Source organism: Mustela nivalis, assembly GCF_964662115.1.
Source record: "Mustela nivalis genome assembly, chromosome: X".
NCBI classification, from domain to species: Eukaryota; Metazoa; Chordata; class Mammalia; order Carnivora; family Mustelidae; genus Mustela; species Mustela nivalis.
The window spans coordinates 32,455,584-32,476,010 of record NC_139040.1 but is presented as its reverse complement, the minus strand read 5'-3'; the positions used below and the strand labels follow the sequence as shown (position 1 = coordinate 32,476,010).

At 40.1% G+C, this 20,427-nt stretch overlaps 1 protein-coding gene across 5 annotated transcripts in view; it reads left to right on the top strand.

Moving 5' to 3' along the window:
• PLS3 (plastin 3) overlaps positions 1–20,427 on the top strand; it is an 85,237-nt gene that overhangs the window by 8,391 nt on the left and 56,419 nt on the right. The window contains exon 2 of one of the 5 annotated variants that reach the window (XM_082716348.1): positions 4,780–6,368. The exons of 2 other annotated variants lie outside the window; for them this stretch is intronic. The gene's annotated coding sequence lies outside the window, so the exon portion shown is untranslated. Of the gene's footprint in view, positions 1–4,776; positions 6,369–20,427 lie in introns of all 5 variants that reach the window. 2 more of the 5 variants (XM_082716352.1, XM_082716349.1) reach the window with 2 other exon arrangements.

The following is a 20,427-nucleotide window of genomic DNA, read 5'->3' as shown; positions in this document are numbered from 1 at the left end:
TTTCAATCCTGGACTTGGTTAAATGAATGTGTTTCTTGATAGATTTTTTTCCGTCTCGCCCAAGACAGAGGGTTATAAAAGAAATCAACATTAAATTACCTTAAATTACCTTGACATTAGTCAATAAATTCAAAGTTTTATATTTCATTCACATTGCCTAAATAAGGAGAGATCCAACAGTGGTAGAAACTCTGATACTCCCACTTATTTTGTGCCTAAGTTCGGTATATGGTGACTCACCAAATTGCAAACACTTAACAAATATTTTGTAGATTTGAATGGCTTGTTGTACACTGCATGTCCCTCTCAAAACTCAACCCATGCTGTTTCCCAGACCCTTCCCTGATATTTCTCTCTTTCCACGAGGTCACCATTCTCTATAAGGTCCATGTTGGTCCATGATGACCCGGAAGTGATATAGAAAATTTGTCTGACCTGGGGTGCCTGGGTGGCTCAGTCAGTTGAACCTCCAGGCTCTTGGTTTCAGCTCAGGTCATCTCTGGGTCCTTAGATTGAGCCCCACATTGTTGGGCTCCACACTCAGAGGGGAGTCTGCCTGAGACCCTCTCCCTCCCCCTCCTCCTCCCCCGACTCATGCACATACACTTTCTCTCAAGTAAATAAATCTTTAAAAAAGAAAATTTGTCTGACCTGAAACTCATTCCTACCACCTTCTTTTTTTTTTTTTTCATGATCATCTACAATTATGCTTTATTGTCAGAATGGATTTTAGCATAAAATATGGGTTCCAAAGGCTTTGCTGTTTACCATCTCTGTGACATTAGGGAAGTTCTGAAACTTTTCTAAACCTCAGTTTCACCATCTCTCAAATGGGGCTAATACCACTTGTTTTCAGTGTTGTCCTTCAAATCAAATGAAAACATGTATAAAGAAGCTAGCAGACTGTAGGTGCTCAATAAATACTCCCCTTTTATAGGTCAGTGAATGTTGCCTTAGATGACCTTGTTAGGTATGTATATCCTTCTGTTCTTTTTCCTCTAATTCAAACACTTTTTCCTTACGTATCACCATTCAAACTAAGATCGTTTATTTTTTCTGCTTTATTTAATGACATTATAAAAATATTGCTTTCTGTTGCTTTTTATTATGGATAGGGAAGATTTTAACAAAGTTCCAGGTTGAAGAAGATTCTTGACTTAGCTAGGAAATCCGTTTACCAGTTCAGTTATCCTTTTGTGAGGCTATGCCACCTGAAGGCTTAAAGAATTTGCCCTCAAAGGAAAATTGGAAACATTATTCATACATTATAAACCCTCTGCTATTAACAAATACAGCTTCGATAATGGTGAAAGGTAGTGATAGGTAATGTTGATCCTTGATTTGGGAGAGGGGACAGAGGAAGAAAAGCTTCAAAGTCTTCAGTGTTTCTATAGTAGGAGAAATAGAAATGTGAATGTTAAGAAGTTTACCTTTATAAAAACAAGAGACAACAGAAAATAAATTAGTGAGAACTTAAAGTGTTTGGGAAGACAGAGGGTTATAAATGAAATCAACATTTTCCCAAGAGGACATGTAGCCTTTAGAAATGGGTGAATCCAAAACACATTAATCTTAAATTTATGATGCCCTTAGTTTCCTCTAGTGGAGGTTTTCAAAAGCAAAAACCAGGAAATGATGAAGGACACTGACACATTCTACAAATATTCTGAGCAGTTTGTGGGTCTCCAGTTTAAAGCTACAGTCGAAATCATTTTTACAAGTGGCTATGAATAATGAAAATGTCGTATTTTATCTTATAATAACTAAAAAACAAAGATAGCCAAATTATCATTAGTATAGATAACCAAAAAGTAATACTGATAGATTTGCATGTTTTAAAATGTAACCCAACCCACATATTTGGTGTCTGATCCTAAGTCAAAGTGTTCCAGCATTTTTTTTCCTAGAAAAAAAAAAGGAAACTAGAATATATTTATAGGTGTAAGCCAAAGATGGGAAACTTCCCTAACCAGAGATTTGTGTAAAGAGGAGGATGGTATATCAAATCAAGTACCTCGAAATATGTAAGAATCACATAAAAGAAGTCCTCTAGGCCATTTATAAATAGATGTAAACTCAAGAAAGCTTTCGAATGTGCCCAAAGTTGCCAAGTATGTATTGAAATAGTATGAACTACAGATGAAGTACTAGTTAACCAGGGATAGTAACGCAGACAATGCCTTAATTACTCTGTGGCATGGTTTCCTCATTCAATGAAATGAAATGTCCAACAAAGACTGCTAGGTGCCCTCGCTGTAAAGGTGGGTAAGAGACACCTGCAGTCTAGTAGAACAAAAAACACAAAATATTGGATGTCACGAACCCTAAAAATATCCTTTACATGTAGAAAATGAACTTAAATATGGCCCTTTTTCTCGACATAAAATAATTTCTAAATTTAAACCGTGTGTGAACAAAGACATTCATTTATAACCCAATATAATCAAATCTAAACTAAGAACAAATCAAATTTAAACATTGTTATTTCTTTGCAATAATTATTGCATCCCAAAAAAAGTGCCCACTATGAGTTAATTTTACTTAAATAGAACATTGCTCAGCCTATAAATGAAGGTCAGCAGACAGCAGTGTCTTGGAATAAAATAGCCCTTTGGCAAGAAAATGAGCCACACCCCATTTAGTTTTTACAAAAATAAAATTCTTTCCAGCTTTACTAAATTGTAGATGTTGTGCACAGCGCAGAGTTCTGCGGTAGCTGGATCTGCAGCTGTGGAAACAGCCGTGTGTGCAGAAGCCCTGGAAAACGCTGATAAGCCATGACTTGTACCTGCGGCTCTTGTACTTTCTGTAACACGGTGTTGCTGTGAATTTTATCTGACTCAATGGCAGGAGCAAGTAACTGCACCAGAATTTCCTCCCTTGAACTTCTCGATCGTCACAGATGTTAAAAGGAGCAGGAAAAGCCAGGATTCCAAATCCCATCTTTCCATTTTGGTGGGATGCTCTTTGGACGGTGTCTGGAGGTACCAGGGAAAGACCTGTGCTTCTGGGGATAGATGAGAAGGAACCTCGAGGGGAAGCCCCTTTCTTCTAGCTCATTGCACTGTACCTGGCACGAGCCAGGTCTCCATATATACATTTAAAAGAGCGAAAAATAATTGGCCATGAATGGCCTTGGTCAATAAAGATTAAATTGTGAAAACCTAACCAGCAAATTCGTAACTGATGAATCACAGCGAATAAAATACAGAATGGTGTGAACCCTACAAGAAGACTTGGCAAATGATTTCCCTGGTCTTCTCTCTCTTTCAGCAGCTTTAAATCAGTGGTCAGGAGTGAATGTCATGGATGGCCCTTGCATTGTGATAACTGCTTAATTTCAGACTCAAAGAAGAAAGTGGGACATACTAATTTTTTTTTATGTGTTGCAGCAGTTTTATTAAGTGAAGTGTAGAGTTACAGCAGATTTTGGTATATTCAGAGATATGTACAACCATCACCATGGTCAATTTCAAAAACATTTTCATCCCCTCAGAAAAGAAACCTCATATTCTTGAGCTATCACACTCTCCCCAGCCCCCTACCTCCCCGTTCTTAAGCAACCCCAATCTACTTTCTGTCTCCAGCAATTTCCCCCATTCTGGATTTCCATATGAATAGAGCATATAGACACGTGGTCTTTTGTGATGGGCTTCTTTCACTTAGCATAGTGTTTTCAAGGTTCATTCACACTGAAGCATGGACAAAGACATCATTCCTTTTTACATAATAATAATTATGCATAATGTTCCTTTGTATGAATGTACCTTGTTTTGGTTGTCCATTTATCTGTTGCTAGATGTTTGGACTGTTTCTGCTTTCCGGCTATGAGGAATAATGGACAATGCTCATATTAAATGTCTAGCCACAGATCAGCTAATGGGGTAGAGGTGCTATTGACAAGATGACTTTTCATTTATCGTGACTCGGCTGCTACTGTAAATCTTGGCTTGATTGACTCTGAGCAATACTGATTTCTACGTCTCAATGTAGCTAATTTTTGGTTTCCTTATGTTTAATAGCATATTATCAACTTGTTGCCAGATCCTTTTTCCTTCATAATATTTTCACTTGAATTGAAAGCCTATAAAGTTGTGTAATCACCTTTTCTAAAACTTACTGTACGATAGATCTATACAAAATTTCTTGTTTATAAACCTTTATCAAACACTTACTATTAAGTATTGAGTAGTGCACAAGTAAATGATAAACACTTTGAAACACAACAGTTTCCGTTGACCTAGACCATTATTGAGCACATCTGATATGTTTATTTTTTAATTTGCTTCTCAACTGTGACATCTGTTCGCAGAACAAAATTCAAAAGCTACAAAGGAACATAAAGAAAAGAAAATGAGTTTCCTGCCCCTGACCCCAGTCCCCCATTTCCCTTTCCAGGAGCTGACCATTAGAACTAGTTTCTTGTGTATGTGTCCATAAATAAGTACATTTAATGCTTGCCATTTTCAGGAGAGCTTGGTGTTTTACATTTAGGAGGTCTGATGTTAAAGTTGAGGGATTCTTTACTTACTGACTTAAAATATGAGAATGAGAAATTATCAAAGGATGATAAAAAGAATCCCCTTCAGTTTCGGATCAGAGTTTTTCTTTCAAGCACCCTTGACCACCTCAGATTCACCTGCATGGTATCAGGTCAAAATAGCTGATGATACCTAGAACCTACCTCTCCCATTATGTTCTGGATTCAACCCACAGAGAAGTTTCTGGACCCAGTCTCCTTAGTCTCTCTCTCTCTCTCTTTTTTTTTTTTTTAAGTAGGCTACAGACCCAGCATGGAGCCCAATGTGGGGCTTGAACTCATGACCCTGAGATCAAGACCCGAGCTGAGATCAAGAGTCGGATACTTAACCAACCCGGCACTCCCTCACGCCCCATCTCCTTAGCCTTATGGGCAGTGCATATCCTGGGAACCCTTACATAAGGTTAGGCCTCCCTGAGAGAGGAGGTTGGTTCAGCCAAGAGAAGATATAATTTCCAGGAGAGCCATTTAGAACTTCCTATGTAATTACTTAATTCATTTAACAGGCCTTTATTAATTATCAGCAGTGTGCCAGGCACTGGTACCAGCAAGAGAAATAAAACGATATGCCATTGTTTGAAGAGCTCAGAGTCTAATCCAACCACTGATTTTTATAGATAAGGTGACAGAGGTCTAGTTGATTTTGTTTTGCCCCAGCATACAGCCGTAGAGGACAGTGATGGAAGGTGGGGGTCTCCTGATACCTAATTCATCAGTTTTCTTACATAAAGCTAAACACTGCATTCAGAGTCCAACTTTGTTTACTGAGAAGGCCTCTTGCTCTCTGAATTCCCTTATACTAAGTGGTGTTTTCCTTCAGGTATTAACAAAATGGCAGATGCCAAGTCGTTCAAGTTGACATGGACTCTAGGACACACACTTCACGCATAATTTAAGCAGCTTGTTTTAACTCGGCCAGCTCTTCTATCACTAATGGAAATCCATTAGTGATGGCTTTAAGTGGTAAATTATTTTTCTAGGTCATATATTCAGTCCAGAGTACTCTCTCTCTCTCTCTCTCTTTTTCTTTTTTAAGATTTTATTCATTTATTTGACAGAGAGAGACACAGTGAGAGAGGAAACACAAGCAGGGGGATTGGGAGAGGGAGAAGCAAGCTTCCTGCAGAGCAGGGAGCAGGATGCCAGGCTCAATCCCAGGACACTGGGATCATGACCTGATATGAAGGTAGATGCATAACCGACTGAGCTACCCAGTTGCCCCTAGTCCAGATTACTCTTAACGCTAACAAAACTGCAGTCCAATTACTGATCTTAAAAGAGTTTCCTATATTGTGATGTATCCAAAAGATTTTGAAAACTCTAGTGCCAATATATTGGATATATGTTATGGGATTTCTCACTCTTGATTTCTTTTAAAGTGGCTTTTGTTACTCTGAGAGAGCCAGTATTTCCTCTTTGTTTTACTCCTTACATACACACACAAAATTCCATGTCATTCATTTATTCAAATATTTACTGAATGCTTTCTATAGGTCAGGTAGTATACTAGGCACAGGCAATAACTTTGAAACAGACAGAAATTACCACCCTTATGAGGTTTTCATCCTACTGGGGGAAGATAGAAAATTAAAATGATATAGTGTATTTGACGGTAATGTGAAGAAAATCACAGCAGGATTGAGGGTCTAGGGAGTGGGAAGAGGGGCATTGCTATTTCCAGATCAGTTGGTCCAGAAGGCTTCACTGACAGGAAGATGTTTGGGGCAAGCCATGAAGGAGCTCAAGGAGAGAGCCACGTGAATATCTGGGGAGAAGTACCACTGAAGGAAATCATTCCAAGAACAGATGCCTAAATTATCCTACATCGGTAAGTTTAGCTCTGAAATTCTCCTTTATTTCAAATTTTTATTTTGTTATTGAACAGGAAAAAAAAAAAAAGAATCTTTGACCCAGATCAGATACTTTAATGGAATCATGAACTGACCGTCTGTGCTAAGGCTATTATGTTAAGAGTTATGTCAGTAATGTTTCTGCAAGATTAGTGGAAATAATTGAAGACATAATATGGAATTATTGCAAGTAGATTTTCTTCTCTTTTTCTTATCAGTTTAATGATACTATATTCTGGGGGCGCCTGGGTGGCTCAGGTGTTAAGCATCTGCCTTCAGCTCAGGTCACAATCCCAGGCTCCTGGGATGGGGCCCCACATTGGGCTCCCTGCTCTGCGAGAAGCCTGCTCCTCGCTCTCCCACTCCCCCGGCTTGTGTTTCTTCTCTTGCTGTGTCTCTCTCTGTCAAATAAATAAATAAAATCTTTTTTTAAAAAAATTATACTACATTCTGTGGTTTAGTCTGAATTAGGTTTTATTAAATTTTTACTTTGCCATAATTGTAGACACGTACTTGTAAGAAAGAACTTGGAAAGATCCTTGGTACCCTTTACCCAGTTTCCCCCAGTGGGAACCTCTTGCAAGACCATAGCACAGAATCAGAGCCAAGTACCATCACTGCTAGAATCCCTTTTGTTACCCTTTTATAACAACACAACCTCCTTCTCCTCTCCTCCATCTCTACTGCTGGAAACCGTAATCTGTTCTGCATTTCTGTAATTTTGTCATTTCAAAAATACATAAATGAGGGGTGCCTGGGTGGCTCAGTCAGTTAAGCTTCTGCCTTCAGCTCAGGTCATGATCTCAGAGTCCTGGGCTCGAGCCCTGCATCGGGCTCTCTGCTCAGTGGGGAGCCTGCTTCTCCTTCCCCCTCTGCCTCTCTCCCTACTTGTGCTCTCTCTCTCCCTTCTCACAAATAAATAAAACTTTAAATATAAATATAAATATTTTATATATGTGTGTGTGTGTGTGTGTGTGTATAAATGAAATCACAGGGGCACCTCAGTGATGTAGTCGGATTGAGTGACAAACTTGGTTTTGGCTCACGTCATGTCTCAGGTGGTGAGATTGAGCCCTGCCTCAGGATCTATACTCAGTGTGGATGGAGTCTGCTCGAGATTCTCTCCCTCTGCCCCTCCCTCTTGTGCTCACTCTCTCAAGTTGATAGATAAATCTTCTTTAAAAAAATTAATGAAGGGGCGCCTGGGTGGCTCAGTGGGTTAAGCCTCTGCCTTCAGCTCAGGTCATGATCCCAGGGTCCTGGGATCGAGCCCCACATTGGGCTCTCTGCTCGGCAGGGAACCTACTTCCCCCTCTCTCTCTGCCTGCCTCTCTGCCTACTTGTGATCTCTGTCTGTCAAATAAATAATCTTTTTAAAAAAATTAATGAAATCACAGGGTATATAATTTGGGGAATTATTTTTCCACTGGGCCTAAGTCTCTGGAGATTCATCCATGCTGTCTGTAGCAACAATTACTTCCTTATTATTGCTGAGTAGTGTTCCGAGGAGTACTACAGTTTTATGAACCACATACCCACTGAAGAATATCTGGGTCATTTCCAACTTTGGGTATTACAAATAAAGCTACTGTAAACATTTGCATACAGGTTTTTGTGTAAATGTAAGTTTTTATTTCTTTAGGATTTATGCCCGAAAAGTACAGTTACTGGGTTGTAGGAGAGTTGCATGTTTAGTTCTGTAAGAAACTGCCAAAGTGTTTTTCCAGAGTGTGCCATTTAGTCTCCCACCAGCAATGTAGGAGTGGTACCGTTTTTCCACATCCTTGCCAGCATTTGGTGTTATCTCTGATTTTGTTTTTGTTTTTTTTAATTTTAGCCATTCAGATAAGTGTGTAGTGATTTATTATGATTTCATTTTGCATTTCCCAGTGGCTAATGATGTTGAACATCTTTTTATGTGTTTCTTTCCTACCTGTATATCCTCTTTGGTATAATATCTATTCCTGTCTTTTGCCTATTTTTCTAACTGGATTTTTTCAATGTTGAGTTGCAAGAGGTCTTTCTGTATCTAGATAGTAATCCTTTGTCCAATATGTGGTATACAGCTATTTTCTTAGTCTGTAACTTGTCTTTCCATCCTCTGAACCAAGGTCTTTCACAGAACAAAAGTATTTCTTTTGACGAGGCCAAGTGTATCACTATTTCATTTTATGGATTATCTTTTTGACATCATATCTAACAGGCCTTCACCAGACATAGTTCTGGAAATTTTTCAAATTTCTTTTCTGAAGTTGTATATTGTTATGCTTCACATTTAAGTCTGAGACCCATTTTGAGTTAATTTTTGTGTAAAGGTGTGAGGTTTAGGTTAAAGTTTTTTTTTTTCTTTTTAAATGGTTCTTCAGTTGCCTTCACTCATACGCTTCTGAACACCTGTTACGAATCAGTTGAGCATACTCGTGTAGGTCTATTTCTGGGTTCTCTGGTCTGTTCCATCATTGTATGTCTGTTGCTCTGCCAGTCCCACCTTGTCTTGGTTGCTGTAGCCACAAGATAGGATTTTATACCAAGTGGAGTGATGGCACCCACTTTATTTTTCAGTATATTTTACCTGGGCTAAGACCTCTTTGTTTCCACATAAGTTTTTAGAATAAGCTGGTCTGTGACTACCCCAAACTTGGCTAGAATGTTGATAGAAATTGCATTAATGAATTAGAATTTTGAGATTGCATATGTAATGTTAATTAAGTTAAAAATGGTAATTCCAGTAAGGAAGACAATTTAATGTTTTCTTTGGTCTCACACTAGGTCTTATTTTCTATGGTGGTCCCAATTTTTATGATTTTTATTTTTTGTTTCCCTTTTTTAGAGGTTTATTTATTTAAGCAATCTCCACACCCATTGTGGGGCTCAAACTCATGACCCTGGGATCCAGAGCGAGCCAGGCACCCCAACTGCTATGATTTTTAAATCATTGAATGACTATTAATTGGTCATTTCTCTTCAGACATAACTTGAATGCCTTTTTTTAATTACCAAATTTGGAAGTTTCCTTTTTTTCAAAGGAGTGTCACGTTCTTGATTTAGATACATGACTTTCAGGATCTAAATGATTGATCCATTTTTTAATTTAAAACTTTTTTGATGGCTTACTTCCAGAATTTTTAAGACCTCACCCCAGCCTCCCAACCCTGCATTAGATTTTTGTGTACAAGATTCCTAAACCTATTGTTCTGCCTTAAGGAAATTATGGTTTACCTCTCCGGTTGTTTTAAACAAATGCATTTCCTCAAATAGCAAGATAGAATATGCCACTAAAGCATTGGGATTTAGGGTTTTGAAGTTTGAGATATGTTTGTTGTTCACGAATAATAAATCAAAAAGTTTTAAATGGAAGATTTTGTGCATTCTCATGCTTTGATGTTTGATTCTGCAAAATCAAATTTTAAAACTTACAAATGGAATCTGGTAGACCTCTTAATTCAAATAGGACACTTGGAAACTTATTCTTAGGTGTAAAAAAAAGGGGGGGTGGGGAGACTGTTGATTAGGGCTGAAGACGAATGGAAGAGAAAATGTCACCTTGTTGCTTTTGGATGAAGGAAAGTGAATGAGATCATGCATTCATTTCTGTCTTGCTTTCTCAAGATAAAGCTTTTCCACCCTTCTTTCTGCTTACTGATTCAGGGTGGAGACACCAAAAATCCTCCGGCGATCTTTCCCATCCTGTTTCTATTCTAGATCAGCTTTTATCGCTTTAACAAAATATATCACTTGGTGGCCTATAACATTATGTATGTGGTATTAAGGGGTTAGGCTTAGATAGGAATTTGAAAATCACAGTCCAATTATTCTATCTTAAATACAGTTAGCAGAATTAACTTCTCAATAATGAATACTAAGTTAATTCATTAGAGCCTAAGTTAGAACCTATGGCTCATAGTTTTAGTCCCCCGTCCGCTACACCTAACTTTGTTTCAGGCACCATACCCTTCCCCATAATCGATAAAACGTGTGATTTAAGGAAGAATGCAATGAAATGGCACCCATCATAAATGGATATTCCGGTTTCTTTTTTCACATACGGGTTATCTGCGCTTGTTTGTATTCCGGTCTAATGAGAGACTTAAAAGTGCATTCTTTAAAGTGGTGAATTCTCAGAATCCTTAAGCCTGTGACAGTCTACCCCATCGAAAGAACGCTGCTAGAGGCTTTAGCCAACTTCCGAAGTTAGCGTAGTACCAGGGAGAGGGACAGACTGAGAGAGGGAAGAAGTTACCCTGGTGTGGGTGACTTTTTGCTAACAATATGATTTTTAGCAAGCGAAAGCCATACAAGCCATTTGCTTTGTGGCAGAATTATAATGAGACTTTTTTAGTTGTACCAGCTAACAGATTGCCAAATAAAATATTGAGCAAGCAGCACTCTGGTCAGTTATAATTTTGTCTCTAAAAACCGGAGCCCACATAGTGTAATGCTCATGGGTTCAGCTTCGTCCTCAGAGAAATAAAATTGGGGCATCTCAGCAAAAATATAATTAATAACATTTATGGGGCATCGCCCACAAGTTTGAATAGTAAGGGAAGATAACATTTTATTAGACCACAGTATTTTTGCGGCCAGTCTTAAGGATAACCCTACATTGTGTTCAGGATTCTTTGTTGGGCTAAATTTAACAAATGACCATTATGTGTGGAAAACAGCAACCATTGTTGTCGAATTAAACTCTCTCTGGAGATGCAAAAAAAATCTTTTAATTAAGCTAATAAAAATTAACGGCAACATAACCAAAGAAAGTAATCATAAAAGAATGGATAGAAGCAGAAAACTTCGTGCAGTTGTTGAACGATACCTAGGAAAGGAGCCCTAACCTGGGATAAAGCTGGGGACTATGTACTTGCTTAAAATATTCCAAAAGTATACATACACAAAAATTTGGATTTGTAACCTAGACCTTTAAGCTGGCTGTTCATAACAAACTCCCAATGAAATGGATTAATTTGTGTTGTGTTTTGAAACTGTGTATATAGGTGCTTGCAAGAATTACGTGGAAGGGAGATTCACTTAGAGTACTTGGTGGTTCTTAAAGTGAATACTGGCAATCCTTTCTTTTTTTAATTTTTATTTTTTTTAAGACTGGCAATCTTAAAGATGTTTTATTAGACAATGAGGCAACAGTTTTTCCCTGGGAACATGTCTCCACAGTAATAGTAGCAGTCAGAAAATATTTCACATGCAAATATATCTGAGCCCCTTCATGAATGCATTTAACACTTTGAAGTGATGGCAACATCTGGTAACAAGTAGAAACGAGCGTCTTATAAACTATGGCTTCATGTTACCACTTCATCTGAATTAGTCATTTAAAGGGGTTTTATATGTCTTCCTAAGAACTGACAAGGTTAATCTGGGACTAGGGCAGGCCGGCAGGAAATGCTAAAGCTGCTCTTTCTTTGGAAGGTTTCGGTATTCCTTGTGAGGTCGAAAAGTACTTGTTTTAAAGTTTAGAAAACTATCAGCGGTGGGGTCTTGACAGCTAAGTGAGATTTTTCTTTCTTTCTTTGTGTGGTAAATTTGAGGGGAAAGTTGATAAAATTCAAAGTTCTTTCTACTTTGTGTTCCGCTGCTTTTCTCTGAAGGACCCGAATTTTCTAGAAGCAGAGAATTTAAGAATCCTTCCCTTCATATTTCATTCAGATATGATTGTGGATTCGGTGCCCCTAGGAAGATGTCACCTACCATTTGTTTTGCCAGATTACCTCTCAGGAATTCTTTTATTTTGTAGAGTCACCCAATGTGATGGGAGTGGATGCCTCTTACATGTGTATGTGTTTGGTTTGCATTACAAGCGCTCAGAGTTTGTTCTTGGTTATGTGATAAACCCCTATAGCACATGAGTTTAATTCCTTTTGGATGCAATGTCGTTATCATATATTATGTGTGCCAAGCAGTGTTCTAGATGCTTGAGATAGATTGGTAAACGAAGCAGACAAATCAATGCCTTCCTAGAGCTTAACAATTATTAAATACTGAAGCAGTAGAGCAATTTTAAATCACTTCATGCTCTCAGCTTTTCAAGACTTTCATTGCAGGAGTCTTGAAAACACTGACACATTTTATCTGAAGTGGGAATAGGGAAAAACTGACCATTTGTTCGGACTCTATGGCAAGAAGCTGGAGCCTGATAAGGAAATAATTGGCTTTTTGCTTGCCACTTTTAGTTTTCATTTATTAATGTTATCATCAGATGCTTTGAGTAACTGAGGAATGTTACTAATTTACCGTGTGGATTTATTCTTCAGGATGGGCCGAAGTCGTGTGGAGGGACGTGGTGAAAGGGACATGGTAGCCCTCACGTTTGGCATTCATAAATGTTGCCTTCAGTCCTTTGAAGGATTCTAGAATACTTAGTGTTCTCCGTGGAAAATGAATGCATTGCTTAGTTATTTTTGCCTATGTGAGTAGTACAAGCGCTGACTCAAAGGATATGACATGATGGTTCCTGTCCTGCAGCGAAATAAGATGATGGCTTGTGGTGGAAACATGACACGGTCATGCCCATGTTTGCTCACATCCCTTGTTCATTTCCTTTTAGAGAAGAACTCCAGAGAGACTTTCTCGTCTCCTAGCTTCTTAGTTTCTTTTTTGTATTTTCTTTTCCTGCCCTTTGTCCTTTCTCTTTTCTGAAAATTGCGTTGTGATGACTGGCTTTGCGTAGTGTAGGTGCCTCTAAAGACCATCGGGGCAGAGGCATTATATCCATTTTGTACCCATTTTAGGGAATTCATGACATATATGGATGCAGATGCTCTGAGTGAGCCCTTTGAGTGTGGATAGAAACATCTTAATAACCTTTATGTTTCCTGAGCCTTCTAGTGCAGCGCCTTTTACCGAATGCACACTCATTCAGTGTTTGTCTCTGTGAATGACTGTGAGCCAGGAATTTTATTTGTGCTTGCCGGTGTACTGAATATTCTCTTACAAGTGCATGGAATTTTTAAAAACATATTTTGATGGAAATTCTCAAACATACAATGTAAAATAGCATAGTGAATTCCGCCCCCCCACCCCCAGGCTTCAACAATTACCAATATTTGATGTTCTTATCTCCATCCTTTTGCTCCCCTTCCTTTTTATTTGTTGTTTGGGATTTGCTTTAAAATACCCCATGTATTACTCATAAGTATTATAACACACCTAGTTTTAGTTGATTTTATTTATTTATTTATTCATTGATCTGTTTATTTGACACAGAGAGAGAGAGAGAACATGCGAGTGGGGGGAAGGGGCGGCAAGAGAAGTAGAAGCAGACCCTCTGCTGAGCGTGGAGCCCTGGGACATGAGCCTCCATCCCCATACAGGAGATCACAACCTGAGTCTAAACCAGAAGCTTAACCCATTGAACCACCCAGGCGCCCCACAGCACAACTAGTTTTTTAATATTCTATTTCTATTTTTTTAAAGTCAATCAGAGAAAGACAATTATCATATGATCTCCCTGATACGGAGAATTTGAGAGGCAGAGTTGGGGGTTTGGAGGGTAGGGAAGGAAAAAATGAAACCAGATGGGATCGGGAGGGAGACAAACCATAAGAGACTCTTAATCTCATGAAACAAACTGAGGGTTGCCGGGGGGGTAGGAGGTACAGATAGGACGGTTGGGTTATGGACACCGGGGAGGGTATGTGCTATGGTGAGTGCTATGAAGTGTATAAGCCTGATGATTCACAGACCTGTACCCCTGGGGCAAGTAATACATTATATGTTAATAAAAATAATTAATAAAAAATGAGATTTATCCATAAGTAAATAATAAAAGATTATTGTAAAGAAAAAATAATAAGCTCTAAGCCCAATGTGGGGCTTGAACTCACGACCTCAAGATCAAGAGTCACATGCTCCATTGACTGAGCTGGGCAGGAAGTTTTTAATATTTTATAACTTTTTTTTTAAGGATTTTATTTATTTATTTGACAGAGAGAGAGAGATCACAAGTAGTCAGAGAGGCAGGCAGAGGAGGGGGAGGGGAAGCAGGCTCGCTGCTGAGCAGAGAGCCCGATGAAGGCCTTAATCCCAGGACCCTGAGATCATGACCTAAGCCAAAGGCAATGGCTTAACCCACTGAGCCACCCAGGCACCCCAGTTTTTAATATTTTTATTTTAATATTTCTGCATTTCACAGAAATTTAACTTTCAAACCCTTGCTTTCTGTTTTAGCTTATGTCAGAGAAACACTGTTTATCAGGAAAAAAATCTGATGTACCACCAATGAACTGGGGATTTTGTAACAGTGTTGTAACAGATATATTGCCATTCCTAATCTTTTAAAAAAATTTATTAGAAGTTTCTCAACTACACTATCATGATAAATTCATGTCTTACAGACATGAACCTGATTCTGCCAAATGTGCCTTGGAATGGGTAAGCTATGGAATGATCCCCTCAGAACCGATATCAATGCATTCGTTTTTCTTTTCTTCTTTTTGTTTTTTAAAAGATTTTATTTATTTATTTGACAGAGAGAGAGCACAAGTAGGCAGAGAGGCAGGCAGAGAGAGAGAGGAGGAAGCAGAGAGAGAGCTGAGCAGAGAGCCCGATGTGGGACTCGATCCCAGGACCCTGAGATCATAACCTGAGCCGAAGGCAGCGGCTTTAACCCACTGAGCCACCCAGGCGCCCCTCGTTTTCCTTTTCTTAATTCAACAGCCACCGAACTCACATGGAAACTGCTCCATGCAATTCTGGCAATTGTATTCTCAGTTTTGAAATTTCATGTCAAAACCTACACATCTGGGGTGCCTGGGCAGCCCAGTCGTCCGTTAAGTGTCTGACTCTCAGTTTAAGCTCACAGCGTGATCTCAGGGTTGTAAGATCGAGCCCCACATCAGGCTCCACACACAGTGCAGAGTCTTCTTCAGATTCTCTCTCCCTCTCCCTCTGCCCTTCCTGCTCATGCACACTCTCTCTCCCTCTAAAATAAATACTTTTTGAAAGTGCACACTTTATATGTTTTGTCTCTAAAATTCAACGACTCCATGATAAATGTTACTAAATAAAGTACCAGTTCTCAAAAAACATGTTGGCCTACAGGCCCTTGGGGATCAAAATTACTTGCATACTGACACTAAGATGTTACTTGCTTTTTTGTCGGTGTTGACGTTTGCAGCAGTGGTACCAAGCCCCGGTGGTAGAACTAGCACCTTAGCAAGACGCGAGGCAGTGGCAGGACCCTCTGTGAGTGGTCACTGTATTCAACTCCATACCCTTAAAGACCTATGACATGGGTTTCATTTATGAATGTCGTTCATGAAGCAGGAAAAACTAATTTTATTAACTCTGAACTCTTGGGCATACACCTTTTAAATTCTGTGTGATGAGATGGGAAGGATACATACGGCTTTTCTTGCGTACCCTTGTCCTGAGGAAAAGTATGCGTGTGGTTGTTAGAGCTGCAAGCTAAATTAGCCGCATCTTTTCAAAACAGAAAACCATCTTTTTTTTAAAGATTTTATTTATTTATTTGACAGAGAGAGATCACAAGTAAGCAGAGAGGCAGGCAGAGAGAGAGGAGGAAGCAGAGAGAGCAGAGAGCCCTATGTGGGACTCGATCCCAGGACCCTGGGATCATGACCTGAGCCGAAGGCAGAGGCTTAACCCACTGAGCCACCCAGGCGCCCCAGAAAACCATTTTTACTCGAAAGATGGAATGACATGTTAACTGATTGTTCAGACGTGAGTATGTGGCAGATATTTTATCACAAATGAGCCAAGCAAGGGGCGCTTCACTGGCTCGGTTGGGAGAGCACACAACTCTTGATCTCTGGGTCACGAGTTCAAACCCACATTGGGTATAGAGATTACTTAAAAACTTCTAAAAATGAACCAAGTGGGCCTGTTATTACCAGGCAAACAACTGAGAGTATTTGTTGCCAAAGATAAAATTAGAGCTCTCGAGCAAAAATTCAAAATTTTGAAAACTTGCCTCAGCCGCTGAGTGTCAATACTTAGATTTTTCTGAGATCAGTGGTGTTTTTAGTGAAAGTGTTTTGTTACATATAGTAAAATGAAGTGGAACAACATTTGGAAGATCTGCATTAGTCAAACAATATTGTTCCAAATGACCCATGCATGATGATAAAATAGCAAGAGGCCCATTTAATGTGCAACAGAGAGAGCATGGATTTTAATGTAACAGAGTAGGAAAAATTCATCTGGATGGTATCAAATTCCACACTGCAATTAACATTTAAGAAACTACCACTTCTCAAGTTTTGGTGTAGCATTATAAGGAAGAATATCCATAATTATCTGAAAGGGCTCTTAAGATACTTCTTTCAACAATGTATCTGTGCAAGGCCTTATTTTCTGAATACACTTAAACCTAAAACAGCATTGAGTGAGGCAGATGTGAAAATCCACTCGTCTTTAAGTTAAATGATAAAGCAGTTTGCAAGAATGTAAACAATATACTCTCCACTCATTTGGGGCGGTGGCGGTGGCAGTGGCGGGGGCGGGGGGATCTACTGGATTTCATTAAAGAAGTTACTTATGTTAACATTTATTTATAACTTAAAATTTTTTCCCAGTTGTAGTTCCTGATATGATGGATGGCTTGGTAGATCTAACCCTCAGATCAAAAAACTCTTTGGGGTCCTCATGTCCTGACCCAAAAATGTAGGAATTGTTGAGCTGAGCTTTTGTTGTTTCTGGTCCTTTCCTTTTTTCTCTCCTGTTTCCTTTTCTTCTTTCTTTTTTTGAATGAGAGACCCTCGGGATAGAAAGGTGGATAGCATCTGAGCTGTTCCTTTGTATGGTTTTACTAGCTATGAATAGAACACAGATGGCTCCCCCCACCCCCAGTGTTCTTGAGATGTAATTGGCAACAACATTGCATTAATTTCAGGGGTACCACATAATGATTCGATATATGTATATATTGTGAAATGATCACCACAAAAAGGCTAGTAAACATCCAACACCTCACATGGAGATTTTCTTATGATAAGTCCTTTTAGAATTTATTCTCTTGGCAAACTTCAGATATACAGTTCAGTATTGTTAACTGTAGTCACAACAGATGCCTTTTAAATCAGTTCCTTGCCCTGTCTATAGTTCAGCTATTTTTGGAGGATCAAATGCTTAAAACTACCTTCTACTTATTGCAGCCTTTTGTTTTAGTGCATTAAGACAAAGTATATAATTTAATGTGTAATAAGACATCCTATTTTAAGATTTTGATTACTTTGTTACACAGATGCAGAGGTAATAAATCCTTACTGTTGAGGAGACATCCCTTGGAATACTGAAATAATTAAGATGTATTTGTGGCTGATTTCCGCCTCAAATATGAAAAGAATGATAACATAAACCAGACACGCTTGCTTATTAAAGCGGACACATCCGTGCTGCCGGAAGCTCGTGTACCTAATATTACTCCTAGTATAAATTTCCTAAACTTTCCAGTATAGTCCAAAATACAGTAGCAGTTCCCTGCCTATGATTTATGTACGATCCCTTTGCCTCGATGCTGCAGTGTGAGTGTTACTGTTTGTTTGTTTGCCTTATAAGGCGCGCAGATGGGTAAAATCCTGTTGTGTTAGAGGACAATAGGTCAGTGTTACTGAGGTGTGTCTAAGCACGGTGGGAGAGGCCTCCAGGGTTTATGTCACACATGGAAAGAATATTCTCGGTACTGGGTGCGGTGGAGAACATGACGTTTGAATGAGAGTTACCCTGATACGTCTGTGAAACTCTCAGGCAACTTCGGGTGTGCCTCTTCCCTTCCTTTCCACCCTTAGGGGTGTGTGTGTGTGTGTGTGTGTGTGTCTCCCAAGGTGTGCATGTGTGAACTTTTCACTTTATGGATCTGGTTGTACCATCCAGATGTTCATCATGATGAATTTGGAATGCAGCGCCAAAGTGGTTTTCAATGTGTGGCCTGCTTAGAGAAGACATGAAATGTCTTCCACAATGCCTGCCGCCATTTTCTGTTCTCACCCTGACTTTCACTACCCACAGTACGAACAGAGCGTCTGTTCCCACACAAGAGTCACACACGGGCACACGCACTAGCACGCCCCGCCCCCCACCCCACTTCACCCCACCCCAGCCCTGCACACCCACACATACCTCAGAGGGTGAGACACTGAGGTTACAAAATGGGCCGCAGACAGAAACTGGTTCAACTGCTGATGCAGTAGAACAGTCTTTCAGAAAATGGCCTCATGGTTCCTGGGGAGAAGATGTGCCTTTCTGAAGGGAGTATCCATCCATCCATCCATCCCTGGAGCTTTCATGACCTCACGAGGTTTTGCAGTCCACATGAGTCCTGTGATGTTGTCGATAGACTTTAAAACCAGAGGCTGGGTGTTGACGGGATGACCCTGGGATCACAGATGAGCCTTAGAGTTCACAAAGGTAGGAAGGAGACACATTCCCTCCAGATGGCCATGGACGGGCAGGTCAAGACAAGTGGATTCCAGGGAGCATTATTATTGAAGAGGTCCAGAGGTCCAGAGACAGTCCTGAGGTCTGTCTTGAGACAGACCCATCCAAGTGGTTGGGAGTGACAAGTGTGGCACAGAAAAGCGAAGGCTGGGAAAACCCACTGTTTCAGGTCTAAGGCGGATACTGTCATCTTGCCTAAGGCACCTGTTTGCACCCCGGTTTTCTCTGTCTGTAAAACACATGGTGACACATCCGAGTGTCTCCTTCCTGCTGGTCAGCTCCAAGTGTTCAAGACGTCCTTACCGTGTCCTGTGTTCCCTGGCAGGCCGCAGGTGGGTAGTGCTGTGCTTATTTTCACAAATGGAGAAATCGAGACTCCGGAAGGTTGAAGGGGCTTCAGGTAGTGAGTCAGCCCTGGAGACAGATAGAAAAACACATCCTTTGGCTCCTGCCGCTATATTCCTTCTGTTCCGGATTTGGTGCCTTTTGCTACTTCATGCAGTTTTTGTGATTGACGAAATAAAGTGTTTCCATTAAGGAGACAACATGTAATCCAGGGTCTGCTAGTGGTGGTCAGTGATGAGGACAGGAAGACCATCTGCCTCCGAACATGGACTACCCTGAACCTTTTTACAAGCGAGTGCAGTCGGAGTCGCCTCCTTGTTTTGAGAGTTCAGTATGTTGTCAGAAAATTCTTTGGTTTGCTTTGGATTATTTATAAAGGGCTGGAGTGTCTCTGATCTCACTTCGTTCATATTAGGTAAATAGGGCAGACGGTATTACATGTATTATATCCCAGAAAGATTATAATAATGTCTGCCACTTAGCACCTCGTCAGAGCCAGACACACTTGCGTACTTCTGTCATCTCCTTCATTACAGTAACCCTGTGAAGTACATGGAATGAGCTCGATCTATACAGGTACGAACCTAGGGCTCAGAGAAGCTAAGCAGTGGTGTGAGGTCACACAGAATTCACATCTGGCAGACTCCTAAGACCCTGACACTTGCCCTGTGCTCCCTTTCCTTTCAGATGATCAACTTGCCCCATGTCAGTATTAGAAATGGTCTCCTTTTTTTTTTTTTTTTAAGATTTTTATTTTTTTAATTTGTCAGAGAGAAAGAGAGAGAGAGAGCATAGGCAGGGAGAGCTGCAGGGAGAGGGAGAAGCAGGCTCCCCACTGAGCAAGGAGCCCAATGTGGGACTTGACCCCAGGACCTTGGGGTCATGACACAAGCCGAAAGCAGATGCCCAAGCGACTGAGCCACCCAGGCATCCCTAGAAGTGGTCTCTTGAGCTTAGCACAGTACCCCTATGGCTTTTCTGTTCTCACCCTGAAAAGGCACTCGCAGAGAACCAGTTGCTTAATTTAGCAATTGACAGACTGGAATGGCTCCATTGGTTTAAAGGCAAATTTCAATAGGAAGACTACCCGTTATCACATCCTGAACGCCTTTCATGTGCAAGGATATGATCTCAGCTGTGAACGCATACTGCATCACTTACTTAACCATTCCAACAACGTAGAAAACAGTGACTATTACCCGAAGCCATCACCGTTATCATCCCTGCATGAGAAAACAGAGGCTCAGGAGCATAAGCAGCTTGCCCAAGGACTCACACAGCCCT